General features: G+C 44.0%; 1 protein-coding gene across 2 annotated transcripts in view; it reads left to right on the top strand.

Moving 5' to 3' along the window:
- The first annotated feature begins 485 nt into the window (after nucleotides 1-485).
- Nucleotides 486-20,855, top strand: part of SYNPO (synaptopodin) — a 113,016-nt gene continuing 92,646 nt past the window's right edge. Inside the window, exons 1-2 of one of the 2 annotated variants that reach the window (XM_040440503.1) lie at nucleotides 521-579; nucleotides 2,109-2,240. The gene's annotated coding sequence lies outside the window, so the exon portion shown is untranslated. Of the gene's footprint in view, nucleotides 580-2,108; nucleotides 2,241-20,855 lie in introns of both variants that reach the window. The other variant, XM_040440511.1, reaches the window with a different exon arrangement.

Here is a 20,855-nt window from a genome sequence, read left to right as displayed (position 1 = left end):
TCCTGCTTGTCAGAGAAGGAGTAGAGCCTCTGCAGTATCATAGCAGTTATAGCTAAGAAAACTCATTCTGCAGTGGAAGTAAGAGTGGACTAAATTGGCAGCTGCCAGAGGGGGAAGGACACTGATTCTGTCCAGAGACAGCCACCCCCAGCAGCACAGATTACCAGTAGCACTAAGTAAAGCAAAAAAGTGATGAAAATGTATTTTTTTATGACTTTAAAAACAGCTTTTTTTGTTCTGGGATGGATAACCAAATCACAGTCATACATGTCAATCCTAAATTATATAGTTGCTGCTTCTGCTCCCAGGAGTTTGTAATCTGAGCAGTATAAAAACTCAGGTTACAAGATTACGCAGTTACATAATTCATGCCATGGCTGATAAGGCACAATGCCCTGCTCCCTCATGGATCTGTTATTATGGTGTCTGCCTGTGACGCCCTCTGACCCATAGCAGTAACAGGGAGCAGAGTCCTCCCCTACAGCTGTGATTACACTGGCAGTGTCAGTGCTGGTTACAATGCACTGGGTGTGGAAGCTGTGTGCAATTACTTTCTCTTTTGGACTACAAGTGTCTACCGTAAGTAATGTTTTTGCTTGAAATAGCAGCCTGTATTACCTTCAGGGTGCTGTTATCATTACTCCCACTTTAATGATATTAAGCAATCTCATAAATAGCAATGCCAGGTACCTTTGATAAAATGCAGTATGGCAATGAATGTCGCAATATAGGGCGCAGCGCCGGTAGCGCTGATAACAGATTGATCTGTTAGGGCGGCATGTATCCTGTCAAAGCAGTGCTGACACAATCACAGTGCCTACTATGCCATGCTGTATAGACAGAATACAGACTGCCTGCACTTCTGTGGCTGCTACTTCACATGGAGGATTTGGCACGCGCAAGTCCACCACATGAAAGCCGCGGACCCATTCAAGGTTTACTCCATGTTCTTTCTTGCTGCCGTGGTGGTTATAAGCTGCAGCATAGCCTTCCATTGAAAACAATGGGAAGCAGAATCAGCGTTGCTGCTGGCGGCTTTTTGGCACAGATTCTGCGCCAAATTCCGCAGGCAAAAACCCAATGTGAACAGGGCCTAAGGCTAAGTACACGTTTCATTTTGGCAATTCCAATACAGAAAAAATTTATATATGGGCAGGTTGCCATATACATTGCATAGGGGCAGATGCTAGCTTCTGTATTGGTTTATGAGGTTACATTCACAGCACTGTAGGAATATTAGAAACTGTCCCACAGAACATACGCCCAGATGTATATATACCTATCTGTATGCCATAGTCTACCATTAAAAAAGTGAGGTACAGTATACCTTTTTTTATTGAAAATGCGTAATTTATTTACTTATTGTATACACTTATATATCGCTACTATATTCAGCAGCGCTTTACTGACATTAGCATCCGACTGTCCCCAATGGGGCTCACAATCTAAGGTCTCTATCAGTATGTATTTGGAGTGTGGGAGGAAACCGGAGAACCCGGAGGAAACCCACGCAAACACAGGGAGAACATACAAACTCCATGCAGATGTTGTCCTTGGTCGGATTCGAACCTAGGACCCCAGCGCTGCAATCGGTTACATTTTCAATATTGTTGTGGCTGCAGGATGAGGACACATCCTGGCCAAATGTCATAGAAGTCTGTGGATGTGTTGATGTATATGTCGGGAGATTTCTGTATAGTTTCCAATGACAATGCTTGAAGCAGTATAGGATGCCTTGCCTACTTGCCCCAAATTTGCTTGTGTTGCCAGGACACCTTAAAATGCTCCTTGTGACCGATTTCCAGCGGACTCCATTTGTTAGGTCCAGAGACCCTGCTTATGGATGTGACTACAAAGCTGGAGCATCACTTTAAAGCTTTTAGAATGAGAAGTTTTTTGCTGAACAATTCTAGCAAGACTTGTGGCACATCTTGGTAGATGTCTGAATATTATTCCCCCCGTCATCGCCCATATTGTACTTCTACACTCCAGTCTGTAGCAGCCTAATGCATTCAATATGTATGAAATATACCATATGCTGGGGTTTGCAGACAATAGGTGCTCTGTTAAATAAACTCCCCTCTCCACACCCCTTCTCTCCTCCTCAGTGCTCCTTCTCCCTGCCTTCTTCCTGAGCCTTGGGCTGCTGAGTGACACAGGGAGAGTGTGTGTCTGCAGGAGCTGCCCTACACTTCATGTGGATAGGTGGATGCAGGGACACTGGGTGCCTTGTAGAGAAGGTAAGGTCCTGGCCAGGGATGGGGCATGGGGGGTGACTGACAACATGGGGGGGGGTCTTGGAATGTGCACAAAAGTTACACTGCATTAGTGTGTGATGTGCAAAGATACCGATGTGCTTTATAATCACACATACATATATCAGAACTAATACTGAACTATTCCTTGTGTGCACTGTGATACCGCCATATAGGTGTACATATAATGACTTTTATATATATATATATATATATATATATAGTATATAGATCGCTAGATATCTCTAAATATTGTATAACTTACTTTCTACTAACCTTATTGTGGTTAGAGTGAACTCCTATCTCTCTATAGGATGGAGCCCAGTGGTGCAGCAGTTTTTTCAGGGTTTTATTGCTAGTAATTGTAATAGGGTTACAGGTGTTCTCATGTCTTGGGGTTTCTTTATGTGTGCCCAATGAATGAATGAAATGCCTATTCATGCATGTTTTCAATGCATCTTTATGTGTTTAGACAGATTCAGCTATTTACTTTGTATCTAGATGCAGATATAGCAGTGCTGAATTGGTTGTTTCAATTCATTGGGTCTCCATTGTTTGTACATAAGTACTGTAATTACTGGGTTAAGATAACATGGTAAGTGCACTTGAAGACCAAACCATAGATCATAAAATCGCAATCAATTGTGCAGATTAGCAAACTCAGCTAGGAATTATAGATTGCAGTATAGAGTACAGTATGTACCTGTATAGCCATCAGATACATGTATACAGCTCTGGTCTATAGTTAGAGAGGAGATAACCCCAGGTACTGAGTGCTAGGGGAGGGCACCAACAAGACACTCTACCCTAGCCATCATTTTTTGTTACAAGACTGGAACAGCAAACTGAATCTTTGACGTCTAGCCACCATACTACATGTGTATACTGTATATATGACCTGCTGGATCCTAGGAGCCATGGAGCCAGTGCATCTTGAAATAATTTGTTGCTGGTGCTTTTCTTTTTGGTTTACTCTCCATTGATGCCTCTTAGAGATGTGTAACTGGTTCCTCAAACCTAGAGTACTTGTACACCCATTCAGGATTTCCATCAGGAGTTCTCTCAGCTCAACCCCATAATAACAGAAACTTTGACAGACAGCCAACTGATCCCATTATAAGTCAACTGGCTCTATTGGTCACCCCTAGGATCCTCTGTGTTGTACCCAGCACAGTAGGATGTCTTCTATTATGAATGGAAACCATAGTGCACATGTGAACAGAGCCATACAAGGGCTCCACCACTTACAACACTACTCACAAGAACATCACCTTCACCACTGTAGATGTTGCAGTTTGTTGCATGAGAAGTTTATCTCCGGTGACTTATCTTGAGAAATACATTTTTATTATGTCAGAGACTGAGATTGAAGGCCAGGTGATAAACATGTAGTTAGTTCCCTTTGTACGTTATTTCTATACACCTCCTTATCTCAGTGTTCTCAGTGTTGTCACGTGAGAAGGAGGTCTATCTACAGGTTCCATGATGGATCACAAGTTCATTCATTTCCTTCTCATGCTCTCAGTCCAAGGTGGACATTAAATAGCTGTTGGCTGAATAATTGGATGGTCAACAGATTGAAAGGGACCGCGCATTTACATGCAGCGATATCCTTCACTGTATGAGGACGAAGGTTCGCTATAGCGATCCCTTGTCCTCATACAGAATCAAGGCTTCTGAGTAGCAGATCGCTGCTCAGAAGCCATGATCGGTGATGCCTGCACTACCGACAGGATCACCCGATGAACAAGCTTTTCGCTCGTTCATCGGCGGCACATTTAGACGGCCAGATGATTGGGATGTGCTGCCGACAAACATGGAAACTATGGGGACAAGTCATCGTACTGACGATCATTCATCCCCATATGCCCCATATGCCCTTCAATGATTGCTGCATGTGTATGCCGCTAGCACGGAGGTTCCTATGAACGTTCGCTCCCAGTCATTGCCTGCTCTATCATACTTACCAACCTTGCATTTGGTAAATTCGGGACACCCCATGAAGGCCCATTTATGGGTAGAGCTTACATAAGGCACACCTATTTTCAGCCAGGTACAGCCCACATTTGCAGGGACTGCCTCTGAAAATTAGGGATTGTTAGCAACTATGCCATATCAGGCCATGTAAAAGGGACCTTACTCCTCAGATCAGACTATTCAATCTTGTTTTCCATAGCAGACATGAAGGGACAGCCTGGCAGCTCCTGTGCATATTAAGCTCCATTCACATGACCGTATTTTTGGTCTGCATCTGATCCGCATTTTTTGCAGATGGGATGCGAACCCATTCATTTCAATACGCATCCGTATGTCCGTTCCACAGCCCCTCAAAAAAGATAAAACATGTTCTATTCTTGTCCATCTTGTGGAGAATAGGCATTGTTACAATGGATGCAATGGAAAAAACAGATGCGACACGGACGTCAGTCGTAATTTTATGTGAACCGCAAATTCACATGGTCGTGTGACTGTACCCTAAATTGTCAGTAAATTCTGATGAAATGGATATAAATATAATATAAAAGACTTTGGTGAGATTAAAGAGGTATCCCATCTCAGGATGGCCCCCTCCCCAACCTGTGGCTGCCAGAAGTAGTCTTAACTGAAGAAATAACAGGGCAAACTGATACGTGGTTTACGTGTTACCCATACAAGTGAATCGGTGTTAGGGAAACAGCATAGCACATTTACTACCCCCACTGATGGCTCATACAGGTTGGAGTAGGTCAGGAAGAGGGTATCCTAAGACAGTAATACCCCTTTCAGTAAATTAAATGTATGTTTTTGATATATACTACTTTAGTAGTTGTTACTTTTATATAGGCTTTCTGTTTTAGTGTTAATAAAGCTTATTGAAAGAAGCACTTTGCAAGTACTTGGGTCCTCATCTATCAGGAGAATAACTGGCCTTGTTTCCTATAGCAACCAATCACAGTGCAGCTTTTATTTTCCCAGCAGTTTAAGAAATATAAGCTGAGCTCTGAATGGTTGCTTTGGGAAACAAGGTTTGTTCCTTTGGGTTTCATAGGTGGGAACTGTCATGGAGAACATTTACTTGTTGTTCATAGCAACCAAGCTAGAAGAATGAAAACTGAACTGTGTATAAGACCCTAATAGAGGATCCTCCTGGACTATACATATCACTGCAGACCCAGATATTATCTCTTCGGGACCCAATCAGTGCAAACAGTGTATGACAAAGTGATTGGGCATAGAATGTGCATTTCAAAAAGCTGGATTTACAATACACCAAACACCCTAGAACTGCAGCACAGTCCAGGCAAATTCAGGACAGTTGCCAATTATTACTGATCTACGTGTTTAGAGAGTATACGCCCTAAATATATAATTGCGCACCCACATGTTTAGTGTATTATATACACCTACCTTCATTACGTTATTCGTGATTACTAAAGGACATGTAGAAACGTATTCATAGTCCACATTGTTGTATTGATTTTGATATGTTCCATTGTTTCACTTAGATTCTTCAGTTTATATATCATTTTAGACATGTAAATTTATATAGACACGGGTACAAGAGTGGACCAAAGGTGTCACCGAGGAAGATTCGTAAAACATGTGCCTCAGCTGCTGGGTGTCGGGGGTTCCACTGCACTGGTTTGTCTTTGCCCTCATGAAAGAGAACCTAGCAACTGCTCTAGCATGGACACTCATCGATGTCCTAAATAGGTTTGCCCACCCACGCACTTTAAAGAGGTTTTCTGGTCATAAATCACTCTTTACTTATGCCCGATAGCCTGTGCAGCGAGCCTCTGAGAAGCCGAGGCAGAGGATGGGAGCGGTAGTGGGCCTGATAAGCTGTTGTGTCATGGTGTACTCCCTCGCCATCACTTCGTGGGGTTTGGTGCAGTGAAGGAATCAGGTAGATATAAAAGAACAACAAATGGGTTTCTTTATTGAGTGCAAGGGTGCAGTCTCTGTTACCAGATAATGAGGTATGGTGGCTGGTTAGATGGCACTCAGATGTAAACTAACTGACAAAGTCTCTGTATCGTGATTCTTCTTTACTATGGTTATTAAGCTGGCACCTGTGACTGTAGATGTCCACTATGTAATACAGGCTTTCAGATTTGCCTATCCAGCCCTGGGGTGATGGATGTCTTAATTTGTTCTGTCCCACCTTGCAAACACTTGCGTATGGTGTTGGGTGTCTTAACTGGTTATCCCCCACATTGCAGCAGTGTCTGTAAAGCAAATTTTAGCTGATCACTCTGCTGTCTGTATGCAGACAGCAACTTCGAAGTGGCCCTTGGACCCTAACCGCTCCTGTCCCTCTGAAGCATTGTTCTTTCTCACAATAGAGATAGTTTTCTCGACCTAAGACCCTAAAGCGCAGGAGCTGATGGAACGTGCTCCCTAACTTCACACTAGCCTAGCTAGCCCTCTCTCCCTGGCAGGAAGTCAGCCCAGCCAACTCTTGTCAGGGTGGGGGGAATGGAGTAGTTAGCTCCATTCCCAGTGCCACTCATATGCCATCTGCTGGTGTAACAGTACGTGACATAGGTAAAACATCAGCATTCACAACAGGTAAAACAATAGCATTATAAAGCAAATAATTTGCAAATACCCTACCTAAGGTATTGCACCTGCATCACCTGTTGAAATAGTCACAGAGAGGCACGGAGCATTATCAATCAATCAACACTAATTGCCGTTCCCCACCATCATCTTTTTCTGACTGTGGATGCTCAAGAGTTTGGGCATCAGTGCACAAGATCTCCTCATGTCCCTTTTCAAGCGGGCTTGTCGAGAGGGCCAAATCAGGGAATGGCGATGAAAAGAGCTCTTCTGAATATCTGAGTGTGGGATCACTTGTTTGCCAAGACTCTCCATGGTGGGAGGAAGGAGGATCAGGGTGAGGATTCTGTTGACCAGACTCTTGGCTACTGAGACTGGACTTTGTTGAAGACAGGGTGGTGCTTAACCGACTGGAAGCATTATCTGCTGCAATCCAACCAACCACCTGGTCGCACTGGTGTGACTTCAAGAGTGGTGTCCTGCGCCGCCCTGCAAACTGGGACATGAAGCTTGGTATCGTGGATGAGTGTGTTTCTTGTGCTCTGGCAGCAGGCACAGTTTCACCGCGGCCTCTGCATGCACCATCAGCAGCACAGCCACTTCCCTGTCCCTTACTACTCGCCTTGAGCATATTAAATGGTATATATGCTTGCAAGTATGTCACACGAACAGTAGTGCAGGTTTTGTAAGTGTATGCGCAAATAAATTAAACTGAATTAAACACAGATATTTAGGATGCTCAAATGTTATACAGGAGATGTAGCACAGGTAATTTTGCTGTCACCAGCGGCGAAAAAATTTAACTGTATGTCCCTGATATTTAGGATGTGCAAACCGTTATACAGGAGATGTAGCGCAGGTAATGTCGCTGCTGTCACCAGCGGCTAACATTATAAAGGAGATGTAGCGCAGGTAATGTCGCTGCTGTCACCAGTGGCTAACATTATACAGGAGATGTAGCGCAGGTAATGCCACTGCTGTCACCAGCAGCCAAACAATTGCACGCAATTTAGCGCACGTTGCGCTATAATATTTTGCAGCCAGATAAAAATATAGTCCTTAAAAGGACTGTTGGGTCTCTAACACCTTTCACCTGAGTCTGAGCTGAACCACGTGTCATCGGGTGCTATATAGCACCCCATGACGCGTTCCAGCCAGCCAATCACTGTAATGCCAGTAACCAACATGGCTACGGCATTATAGTGAGTGGCACTACTACCCTGCACGTTTATTGGTTGCGTAGCAGCCAACAAACGTGCGGGGAGGAGACTCCAGCATCGCGCTCCAGCACACGCGGTGTTCGGACGAACACCGTGATGTGCCGAACATCGCGATGCTCGAGTGAAAAAGGTGTTCGACCGAGCATGCTCGCCCAACACTAAAACCTAGATTTCCCTTTAAATATCAGAACATCAGAAAAATGGAAATTTCTGTAAATAAAGTATATTTTTAGTTTTATGTAAGCGATATATAAATGACAGAAACCTTGTACTACATGGTAAATATGCAACACTGCAACACTGCAATATTTTCATTTTATTATGATTACCTTGGCAATAGCATGACAATTTATGCAATTAAAGAATATTACAGGCAATGAGCTTTGAATTCTTGAAATGCTTGTCTTTTATGACTATGTCTCATTCCTTGCAAACAACGAATGAATACAAAGTAAAATCTTAAGACCATCATTTTAGATCTGGTCTTAATAACCCCTATAGCTGGCGCCAGCCTCTTCATAATTTCTGTGTATTCTGCAACAGTCTAAATGTAAGACAACTTCCTAGGTGTCTTACATTTAGATCATTTTGAAACCCTTAAAACAGGCATAGAAAATGATGAATGAGAAGCCCCTCTTCTTCCACGCCCATGTCACACCCACTTTTTTAGACCCATCGTGAGCGGGGAAAAGTTGCAGATTGCAGTGCACATAACCCAAAATCTGTGCCTTTACCCCGCTCACAACACTTTTCCAAAGTGGTAGAAAAAGAGGATGTGGCGTGGGCGGGGAAGGGGGCCGGCCAGCCGGCCCGTCTCATTCATCATTTTCCACTGCAGTTTATGACGTGGAAAATGGCCTTAAAGTGGCGTAATTTAAAGCATGTTGCATGGCCGGCGTAAAAAGATTAAGACCGGCGTATAAATCTCTGGTCTTAATAAATGTCCCCTATAGTCTTTAAGACTTTAAAAAAGACATCCGCCATACTGTTCAGCCTGTTTTCCTGCAAAGATGCAATTTCCAACCTGAAACTCCAACTTGAAAACTACAACTTCCAGCATTACCTGACAACTGCAGGCTGTCTGGGCATACTGGGAATTGTAGTCTCCCAGCATTTTGGAGGCTACAGGTCTAGAAAGATCAATGTTCTGGATTGGAATTTGTTGGAAAATTTCCAAATCCCACTTGAGCTATGTTTATACATCACCATAAAACCTTTTAGATATCATATCAGTCCCTTTATTTTTCAGATGTTACTTCCTTGTCCCAGGAGATACAATATGAGCATTCGGCATAGAAGGTTATGATATCCATGATCCAACACTCCCTCTCCCTATTACTTCATTATCGCTGGTGTCAGAGTATACAGCTGAGCATGATCCTGTAGATAAATCACAACATACGAGAGTTCCCAAGCAACAGCACAAACAGCAATACACAAAAGACTGCTATTTCATATAAAACAGAAGTACTATGGCAATATTTAGCTAAAGGAAGAGGATGGACACACCCAAAGGTATATACTGGGGTTGGGTAAACTCTGTTGACTCCTGAATCTTACACCTTTACTTCATAAAAGTGCAGACGAGGAGTCAGATGAAGAGGCCATAAGAAAATATTGGCTCTCAGGAAATATTAAGAAACCTACCTAGTCCCTCAAAAATCTACAGTATAAGTAATACTATAGTAAATAGAATAAGCAGGAAAGGAACAGGGGAAGGTAGCTGCAGCTTCTCTCTCTTTCCATTAGGGAACAGAGGTGGGTGAGTACCAGGCACATCACTGTGGGATATGTGGGTAGTAGGCAGGGCCGTCTTTAATATTGATTGGACCCTGGGCAAAAATTTACTTGGGCCCCTCTGAAGACTCCAGCGGCTCAGGATCAGTGCTCTGGGCAGCTGGGCTCAGGCTGGAAGTGGGCACCGCTCTACAGGAAGGAGACCGGGGCTCGGTTCACCCTAGTGTTACAGTGCACCCCAGAGTATGCAGTATAGCACCCTATAGTATACAGCAACCCACAGTATGCAGTGTAGCACCCTATAGTATACAGCACCCCACACTATGCAGTATAGCACCCCACACTATACAGTATACAACACCTCACAGTATACAGTAGAGCAGTATAGCACCCCACAATATACAGCACCTCACAGTATACAGCACCCCAAACTATACACTATACAGCACCCCACACTATACAGCACCCCACACTATACAGCCCCCCACACTATACAGTACAGCCGTATATCACTCCACAATATACAGCACCCACAGTATACAGCACCTCACGGTATACAGCACCCCAAAATATACAGAATACCGCACCTCACAGTATACAGCACCCCAAACTATACACTGTACAGCACCCCACACTATACGGCAGTATAGCACTCCACAATATACAGCACCCACAGTATACAGCACCTCACGGTATACAGCACCCCAAACTATACAGAATACTGCGCCTCACAGTATGCAGCACCCCAAACTATACACTATACAGCCCCCCACACTATACAGTACAGCAGTATAGCACTCCACAATATACAGCACCCACAGTATACAGCCCCTCATGGTATACAGCACCCCAAACAATACAGAATACCGTATCTCACAGTATACAGTACCCCACAGTATACAGCACCCCACAGTATAAAGCACCCCACAATATACAGTATACAGCACCCCCATAGTATACAGTAGAGCAGTATAGCACCCCACTATACAGTAGCTTACAGTATATTAGCATTACAGCCCCTGTCACCTTTTCCTGATGTAATCTTCTCAAAAAAAGCTCCACAATTATGGGAAACTTCTCCTGCAGCAACACTCCTGGTAGACAGGACCTGTGATGACCTCATAGCCATGTGACCAGTAATATTGCTAGGTTACTGGTCACATGGTGATGATGTCATCTAAGGTCCTAGAAAATCACAGCTCTCATAGTACGCTGCCTGGAGTGCCGGCAGGCAGGCATGGCATTGCAGCACCCCCCTGTGTAGCCTGATACTCGGGGCAGTGGCCAGCAGGGCTCAAGAGGCAGCTGCCTTGGGCCCCCCAGGAGCAACTGGGCCCGGGGCAGCGGCCCCTTTTTCCCCTTGTTAAAGACGGCCCTGGTAGTAGGAAAGGTATCAAAAACGGGTCAAACATCACTCCACAAAGAGTCAACCTACCCAGAAAGAAGGCAAGGAATGGTAAGCAATACATTTCCAAAAGAGGTCCAAACATTGAAGACACAACATATCTGGATCATCTACTGTATATTGAAAATATATCTACACGGTATTGGTTGTAATAGTTTTTTTTATGATAACTAGGATTATAAAATTATATTAAACTTTTTGAGGGACATTTATCAAAACTGGTGAAAAGGAAAAGTGGCTTAGTTACCCATGTCAACCAATCAGATTCCACCTTTCATTTTCCAAAGGAGCTGTGAAAAATGAAAAAAGTGAAATCTGATTGGTTGCTATGGGCAACTAAGCCAGTTCTACAGTTTGATAAATCTCACCTTTTGTGTTGGCAGACTGGAGCCATGGAATGAAAAGGTCCTTGTAAAGTACTGATCAAGGATATATCATGCTGAGCGCCATGTTGATGGAGCAGTCCTCGGCGCCATACTTGCCTAAACAATCATTAATACGGTCACTTCCGCACATGCGGTTACATTATTGTCAGCAGTGCGTCCCTGTTTACACCGGGCGACCATCTGATCTTGTAGCCAAAGGCATGCATCCTTACTGTTACGGTAGTCAGGTGGCTTCAACATTATGAGAGATCAAGAACTCATGGCATCATAGGCAGAACTAGTCAAGGTATCACAGGTAGGAAAAGCATGCCGACCCTCTGCTGTCGTAAGCAGGCAACAGATGTTACTATACTGCCTCAGCTACTTAGCATTATAAAGGTCAGACATCTGGTATATAGGCTTGTTTGTGGAGCCAATGGCGCAGAGCTACCATCTGTGAGATGATGACTGAACGCCATTAAGGCTTTGTTCACATCACATTATTGGCCTCAGTTTAACATGTACAACAGGACTTATATATTAAATGGATGTCTCAGACCAATGGCATACAGTGACATCCGTCAGCCATAGTGTCCCACTGTAACAGATGCAGATAATTACTGTAGATGTTGTTTTACTGAATACTGTTGTATAGAAGAGCATAGTCTACTACACTATTCCATACTGGTTTGTTTTGCGGTATGCTGACACTCTTTTGACCTTGGTCTGTAACCCTAAGGACATGTTTAGTGGGAGCTTTTGCAGAGTAAACATGCTTAATGTAGATCACAAACATGTTGTGAACCTAAGATCTCAGCTTGGCTTGGGATAGTTCTCAATTTTCTTTCCTGAGGGTGCAGAGATGCACACCTTCGTATCGGATAATGGTCAGAAGCAGCTGCTTCTCTCATCGAATGTGCGGTATCAATTGCAGACAACCTGATGCTGAGGCAGGCTTTCATGCTTAGAAGAGCAGCTACCATAGTACAATCTATTGATAGCCATCTCCTGACATCTATTGACCAGGGCGAGGGGGGGGGGGTGAAGCTGCTGAGGGACATGGACACTTAAACCCCCTTAACTAAAGGAATACAGAAATGTGATAGGAGCAGATACATTGTTCTTCATATTTCAGTTCTGCATAACTTTACATTGTGTGCACTGCTTCCCAAATAATTATATACAGGTGTATATAGAATCCATAACACAATAATTGCGGTTGCCCAAATTATTATTTAATAAGTGATTTAATTAGTCAAAGGTTGTTCAGCATTTGAGTTATTGCTACCTTGTGTGACTGATTCTTCTACCTTAGTAATAATTATATTTAATGATCCGTCTGTGGAGTAATCATTTGTAGCTGAAGTGTCTGAGCATAGAAATACTCCGGGATGGGTTGGCTCCTCCACTGTGACATGCCTAGCAAGCTGGTACTGCTTCTAGAGGCGGCGCTCTCCTTGTGCCCTACATTCCTAGGTTAATGGGTTGGATTTTAGATGCAATGCCCCAGCTGTAAAATCAACTATGCCACCCAATTCTGGGAATCTGTGTACTGTACAGGAAAGTAACTGGGTGTAGTCTGGGAATGAAACTAATGCCCCAATTTGCATGATCAATTAAATGACTTCTTAACCACTCTTGCTGCTGGAAGCCCATTCAAGAGTCTGAAAGGGGCCATCATTTAGTGTAATATGTTTAGTTTGAAAGACCTAAAGTGGTGTTTACCACATTGCATTGTGTTTTGCTTCATTTCATTCCTATGTTTTTGTCTCTTCTCATCTGGCAGAATTTCCCACTTTTTGTTGACTTTGGTTATTTATTTTATGCATTTATATAGCGCTGACATACTCTGCAGCGCTTTAGAGACATCAAGCTGTCAACAATGGAGCTCAGTCTAAGTTCCCATGCCAACACTGGGAGAACATGCAAACTCCATGCAGATGTTTTCCTTGGTCGGATTCGAGCCACCATGCCCCCCATATGGACAATAAGTAAGAAACTATGGTGGCGAATCCCTGTTGCTTGGCATGACATCGGTTTGAAAGACATCATAGCTGGTATCAATGAGCACTGACCACACACAATCAATATAATATGTATATTACTTCAGAGAGGCAGGCTTAGCGATATACTGACCGTAGAGTGGCCTGCTTGGATCTCTGATGATCAACCAAGTAAAGTTGTTTACAGCTATAGGCCACAGTGCTCAGTTGAGAGCCCCTTTATTTGAATGATCAATGGGGGTCTTAGCAGGCTCATATTCAGAATTCCCCAATAGGCCCCTGACAAATGTGGGCACCCAGTCACCCACCCCCTACACCACTGGCACATTGCACAGTAGACTGACTGCAATATATACAAATAGACCGTTTATAGAATCTCAGCTGATGCATCCAAACTCCATATAAAACTGGGAAGATTATCTAACAAACCACCCAGTTTATTATTATGGACGCATCGGGTGGTGGAGAAGATGGCTGGCACAGAGGCAGGTCAGCCAGTATCCTCTTTCCCCAGGCACCTGTCTTCTTAAAGTTGCTGCAGAGATCACATAATCAGTCATCCTGGGCGTCTTGCTACTGCCTGACACTGTGTGGGCAGGTAGTGTTTTTCAGGTATCTGCACATTGGGCCCCAGAATAACTTTTACTGATGGGACCTAGGCACCCCGTCCAACACCAGGTTTCAGCACCTGACACTATGATGTCAAATGGTTCTGAAATATTAGGAACCCTTTAATGGAATTAAAGTAAATATGTTATAATCCAGCAGAACCAACCTGTTGTGGCTAATAGTGAAGAGTAAGAAAGTATCATTATGTTGCTTTGGAACGAGGGAGACAAATAAAACAGAATAAAAGAAATGTGGCAAATTTCGGACAGACTGAACCTTCATTTAATCCGGCATTAGATAATCCAGAAAGTTTTATAACCCAGCACTTGTTTCCAGCATAGAACTGTTATATAATGTGTCCTGGGATAATCCATGAGGAATTTGATTTAAAACCGTACCTACTGCATGTTAGTGGATTTGGGGATTTCTTCCTACCTTTACAAATAGGTTATGTATACTTTGCCATGACTGTCTGATGATGTAGAAATCTGGTAATCCTGTACCCATCAAATCACATTGTTTCCAGAATAAAGGCATTTTCCTGCACAATGAGTGCAGAAGTGGGGGGTTTATGCAGAGGATTGAGGATGAGGTCATGCTGACTCAGGGCGAGTGACATAAAGTAAGAACTAGGTGTGTTGAAAGTACTAATTGTTACAATTCCACATTACACCATCTCATTCCCTCGTCTCTGTTCATTCTAAGTGACGTTCTCAGATCATATTCCCTTTGCATTATAGTCCTGACTTCGCACTCTTTCTACAGCTACAAGCCGGTTTTATTTACAAAAGAGGTCTACATTATGAGAGTGGAAAGCTACAAAATAACGTAAGCCAACAGAAACAAATGATGAGATGTCGTCATACTATATTGTGTTTAGAGCTCCAACATGCCCCACAGAGATGTACAAAGTCACAGCTACATACAGGGCATGACCTGGAGAAGTTGTCCACACCCCAGCCCCAGAGACTGTGGTTGCACCATGTTTTGGGCTGCAAAAAAACTTTCGCTGACATTATATATCAGGATTGCAGTGCTGAGGTCTTGGGTTTGAATCTAAGCCGGCATCGTTTATGCGGGTGCTCTTTTATTGGAGCACAGTACTCTGAAGCTGCCACTGATTATGGGAGCAAAACTAATATGGACACTCTATGGCTGACATTCTTTATGCGGGCGCTCTCCAGCGAGCACTCTCTGGCTGAGACTTTTTGGAGACTCTCTGACACTTTTTATGGGGATACTCTGAACCTGGCCCTGTTTTTATGTGCACTCTCTGGCTAAGACCTTTTTGGAGACTCTCTAGCTGTCACTGTTTATAGGGATACTCTGTACCTGGTGCTATTTTTGTGGGCACTCTGTGGCTGAGACTTTTTTGGAGACTCTCTAGTTGGCGCTGTTTATAGGGATACTCTGTACCTGGCACTGCTTTTGTGGGTACTCTCTAGCTGAACTATTTTGAAGACACTCTAACTGGAACTGTTTATAAGGATAATCTGTACCTGGCACTGTTTATGTGGGCACTTTCTGGCTGAGACCTTTTTGGAGACAATCTAACTGGCACTGTTTATGGGGACATTCTGTACCTGGCACTGTTTATGTGGGCACTTTCTGGCTAAGACCTTTTTGGAGACAATCTAACTGGCACTGTTTATGGGGACACTCTGTACCTGGCACTGTTTATTGGGGCAGTCTCATGTTGGCAGTACTTATTTGGACACTGATATTAGCACTCCCAAGCAAGTACTCTTTATGTGCGACTTTCTGTGTGGCTTTCTATCAGGCACTGAAAGCAGTGCTGTAAAGTTGGCATCACTGGCATTTGCAATTGAAATAATGGTGGTCACATTTGAACCCACTTTGTCTCCCTAATGTTCCTGTCAGGTAGTTTGATTTCCACATAGGCCTTTGTGAAACATTTCAGCAATGCACAAAAACATATACACTTAGTACACATTTAGCTCCTTAGAAGAAGCCAAACAAGCCTCCTACATGGCACTGGTGGAACTTCAGTGGGTACAATTATATGCACTACTTCAAATTTGCTAGAGCATTGTACAAGCCTCTTCAAAGGTGTTGTCTTGTTCATGGGTTGTGTCAGGTAGTGCTCCACTGAGGTGAATGGGGTTGAGCCACACACAACCTGTTCATAGGTGTGGTGTTGTTTTTTGGAAGAAAGCAGCCATCCATTTCTACAATTTCTGCAGGATGCTCCATACACTACAATTCTAAAACGGAGACCCAGGTGAACACTTGTGATTCATGTAATTGTCCTGAACACATTGTCATTTGGCCCCTGTATCAATATCCAATAAAACAAAAACAATCACATCCAATAATTACTAAAGAATATTTTTACCTGTGTGAAAATGTTTGAAAAAAATCAATGTAAATGGAATGTTACTAGACACAAACAGATATCAATGGCTGCGGAGCAGATACAAATATTATCCCAAGGGGTGAATTATTGACATAGTAATCAATTATCTCACAAAATAGGCTGCGGCTTGTGAGAGCAAAACACCAAAACTATGTGTGAGAGCTGTGGCTGCCAAAACGAAGGGAACACGTCCGCTCACTTTTGAGCACTATTTCCGTTTCTATGATTATAGATGTCATTTTCATTAACCTTGAGTAACTTTATAGATACCTTGTATTATTATCTTATATTAATCATGAGTTATGGCCTGTATTATACTTCAGAGCTGTATTCACAGATTAGCTGATTATCATTGGAAACAGTCAACAATCTTACCATCAGACACTCTAAAGCCCCCCTTAAGCCTCATTCACATGTCAGTGTTCGGTGAGTGATTTCCATCAGAGATTGTGAGCCAAAACCAAGATTGGAGCATACAGAGATATAAGGTATAAGGGCTCATGCACACAAACGTATTTTCCTTCCGCTTCCGTTCCATTTTTTTTGCAGACCGTATGTGGAACCATTCACTTCAATGGGTCCGCCAAAAATATGGAACGCACACGGAACACATCCATATGTCATCTGTATTTAATCTGTATTTTGCGGATCTATACTGTAGAAATTCTATGCCCAGCCCATATCGCTCATGTGTTTGGTGATTAATAAGTTACTGTTTCCGATCCGCAAAAAATGGATCACATACGGAAAGCATATGGATATGTTTTGTGGAATAACTTAATGGAAGAAGACTTAAATCAGAGAAAAAAAAAACTCACATACGGAACAACGGATCCGTGAAAAATGGACCTCAAAACAAAAACGGTTGTGTGCATGAGCCCTAAGGCCCTTGCAGACGAGCTTTCCTCCTGCAGCGAGTCCGCATCGCAGCATCCGGCCTGACCCCCCAGCACGGGATTCACATAGCATTATATTGATTTATGATGCTATATAACCCTTACAGTTCTGAAATGTATTGGATAACACCGGCAGCATTATTCTAGTGTTATCCACTGGCAGCGCTGGGAGGTCAGGCCGGGAGCTGCGTTGCGGACTCGCTGCGGGAGGAACGCTCGTCTGCAAGGGGCCTTAGGGAAAGATCTGCACCAGTTCTGTGTTTAGACCAGCACCTGGTTTTGGCTCAAAATCACTGACCGAACACTGACATGTGAATGAGGCATAATACATTAGTCTATTGTTTAAACCCACAGTTTTCGGTGGGCCCTGCCAGCAATCTAATATATAAGGGGAGCTTCTGACTCTTCTCTGGCAGAAAATGTTGGGGAAAAGGCTTGTTTGCTTTAAATTTCAGCCACCCAATCTGATTGTTCTCCTGGGAGAAAATCACTGGCAGAGGTGTTTGTCATTACTGTTCTCCTGTCTCGCTATTGAAAACTCATAGGTGCTTGGTCAAAACGAGCCTTTATGTGTGTAGGAGAGATAGCTGTCAGCTGAACGAGTGTTCCATAAATGGCTGATAGGTGCCAGTCCTGCCTATGGTACCACCTGTCAGGAGAAAGGGTAACTTCATTGTTCCCAGGGCCGGTGCAAGGATTTTTGCCGCCCTAGGCAAGATAAAAATTGCCGCCCCCCCTTATCAGATGATCTGCCCATATCATGACATCACATATGTTCCACCCGTTTCTCAGCATTTAAATTAAAAGAGAGTTATATGTTGCAATAAAGCACCCTATTAAGAATGGTGGAGAATAACTACCATAACTTAAGCCATAGCTAAAGAAACAAGCCTGGGGCGAAAAACAATAAGGCCCCCCACCCCCTCCCATGACACTTGATGACTTTTACAGAATAAACTGTATATTGTGTGGCACAGTGTATGCTATATGTGTATAACAAACATATTTCATATGAAAATTTACAATTACTTGGCTTGACCCTTGGGGATCTCGGACACCACTTCCACACTTTGGCCGGGGGCTCGGTGGAGCTGATGTGTTTTATCCTAATGAGAAAGATTTCATAATAACGATTTGGAGAATGGGCAGAGGAATAGCAGAGCAGGGAGAGGCTGGTGCTGCTACTAGGGGGTCATACCATGGGGGAGTAATAAAGCCCACCATAATGCCCCCCCCCCCCAGTAGAAATAATTCTCCTTATAATGTGCAAAACATACCCCCTTGTAATGCCCCCAGTTGAGTGCCAATATAAAATACCCCTTCTCAGTGCCCCCGTAGATGACCCCCATAGTGCTCCTCTCCCCCCTTCCCCATAGTACCCACCATAATGTGTCCCAGTATAAAATGCCCCTATACAGAGCCCCCCATATAAAATACCCCTTCTTTTTAGCCTCAGTAGATGCCCCTATAGTGCCACCCAATAATGTGCCAGTAATAAGTGCCCCAATAGATGCCCCCAATCATGTGCCAGTAAGATGTGCCCCCATAGATGCCCCCTAATCATGTGCCAGTAAGATGTGCCCCCATAGATTCCCCCAATCATGTGCCAGTAATAAGAGCCCCCATAGATGCCCCCAATCATGTGCCAGTAATAAGAGCCCCCGCCATCATGTGCCAGTAGCCAGAGTGCCCCCCTATCATGTGCCAGTAGCCCCCTTATGTGCCAGTCACCCCCTATCATGTGCCAGTAGCCCCCCTATCAAGTGCCAGTAACCCCCTATCAAGTGCCAGTAGCCCCCCTTATGTGCCAGTAGCCCCCCTTATGTGCCAGTAGCCTCCTATCATGTGCCAGTAGCCCCCTTATGTGCCAGTAGCCCCCCTTATCCCTTATGTGCCAGTTGCACCCCTTATGTGCCAGTAGCCCTCTTATGTGCCAGTAGCCCCCTTATGTGCCAGTAGCCCCCCCTTATGTGCAAGTAGCCCCCCTTATGTGCCAGTAGCCTCCTATCATGTGCCAGTAGCCCCCTTATGTGCCAGCAGCCCCCTTATGTGCCAGTAGCCCCCCTTATGAGCCAGTAGCCCCCTTATGTCTGTGCCAGCAGACCCCCTTATGTCTGTGCCAGCAGACCCCCTTATGTCTGTGCCAGCAGACCCCCTTATGTGCCAGTATTGTAATTTTTACATATAAAAAAAAATAAACTTATACTTACCTCCTCCAGGATGCGATGCAGGCCTCTTCCGACCTGTGTCCCTTGCTGGCTCAGGCGGCGCGATGACATAATCGCGCCGCCTGCACCGGCCTCTGATAGGCTGCCGGCCTAGTACTGGCAGCCTATCAGAGGAACAGGGAGGGGACACACCTCTCCCTGCCCTGCCGCAGCACAGACATTTGTATCGCCGTCCTGAGGACGGCGATACAGATGAGATGACTATGGAGATGAGTGAGCGCTTCCACAATGGGAGCACAGCGCTCATCTCCTGCTGTGCCCTGCCGGCGCTCCCCTTCTGACAGCGCCCCGGGCGGCCACCCGGCGTGCCCGGTCCAAGAAACGGCCCTGAGACATACATACATTTACTGACAGAAAGACAGACATACATACACTCACTCACTGACATAAATACACAGGCAGACACTCACTCAGTCAAACACTTAAACACTCAGGTGAGTGTTGGGCAAACATATTGTCGTAAATCTGTCATAAAAATCTGTCTCAAAGTAAGCCAATGAATAGTTGGTATAGGGCCAGTGAAAGTATCTACCCTAGCCCCACATATATCATCCAGCCTAACCTCCTGTGATACATCTGTTGCAGGTCTAGACAGCCTAAGCTTACATCATCTCTACCATTAGTAAATCTGGGCCATGGTTTTGTAATTGGGAGTTTCCATGCCATCATATGAATAGTTTCATGTACAGTGCACTCAGATATTTTATATAAGTCTTAGATAACTTAAAGGGGAAGTTCACAAGTCAGAATAAGAAGAATCTGAGCACCTGGAGGAGCATGACAGCCCCATGATTCTCAGGATGTCAGAGGATGTTTAATGGTGAACCTTCCATTAAAAATAATTATTGTTATACATCAATATCTGCATGTGTTTTGTACATTATAACACCTTTGTGCTACATTGTTACAGTAGAGTTTCTACACTGTAGCAGACCATATCTGTCATCTTTGTGACACACTTTATTCCCACAGCTAGAAAAATTTGAGCCATAAGATTATTAACATTCCCTAAATGTCACTTTCCCGGTACGCACAGCAGTGCGCCCCAACGCTCCTATGTAACACCCGTCCACAGATAACACAGTGATAACTCTCTGAGTACAGATAATGTAGTAGATGTCACCTGCAGTCCTATGTAATACCACAGATCACACAGTGATAACTCTCTGAGTACAGATAATGTAGTAGATGTCACCTGCAGTCCTATGTAACACCACA

This window comes from Bufo bufo, chromosome 1 (genome assembly GCF_905171765.1).
Source record: "Bufo bufo chromosome 1, aBufBuf1.1, whole genome shotgun sequence".
NCBI classification, from domain to species: domain Eukaryota; kingdom Metazoa; phylum Chordata; class Amphibia; order Anura; family Bufonidae; genus Bufo; species Bufo bufo.
Note: the sequence above shows the minus strand (reverse complement) of the source record. Positions and strands in the feature narration are given on the sequence as shown.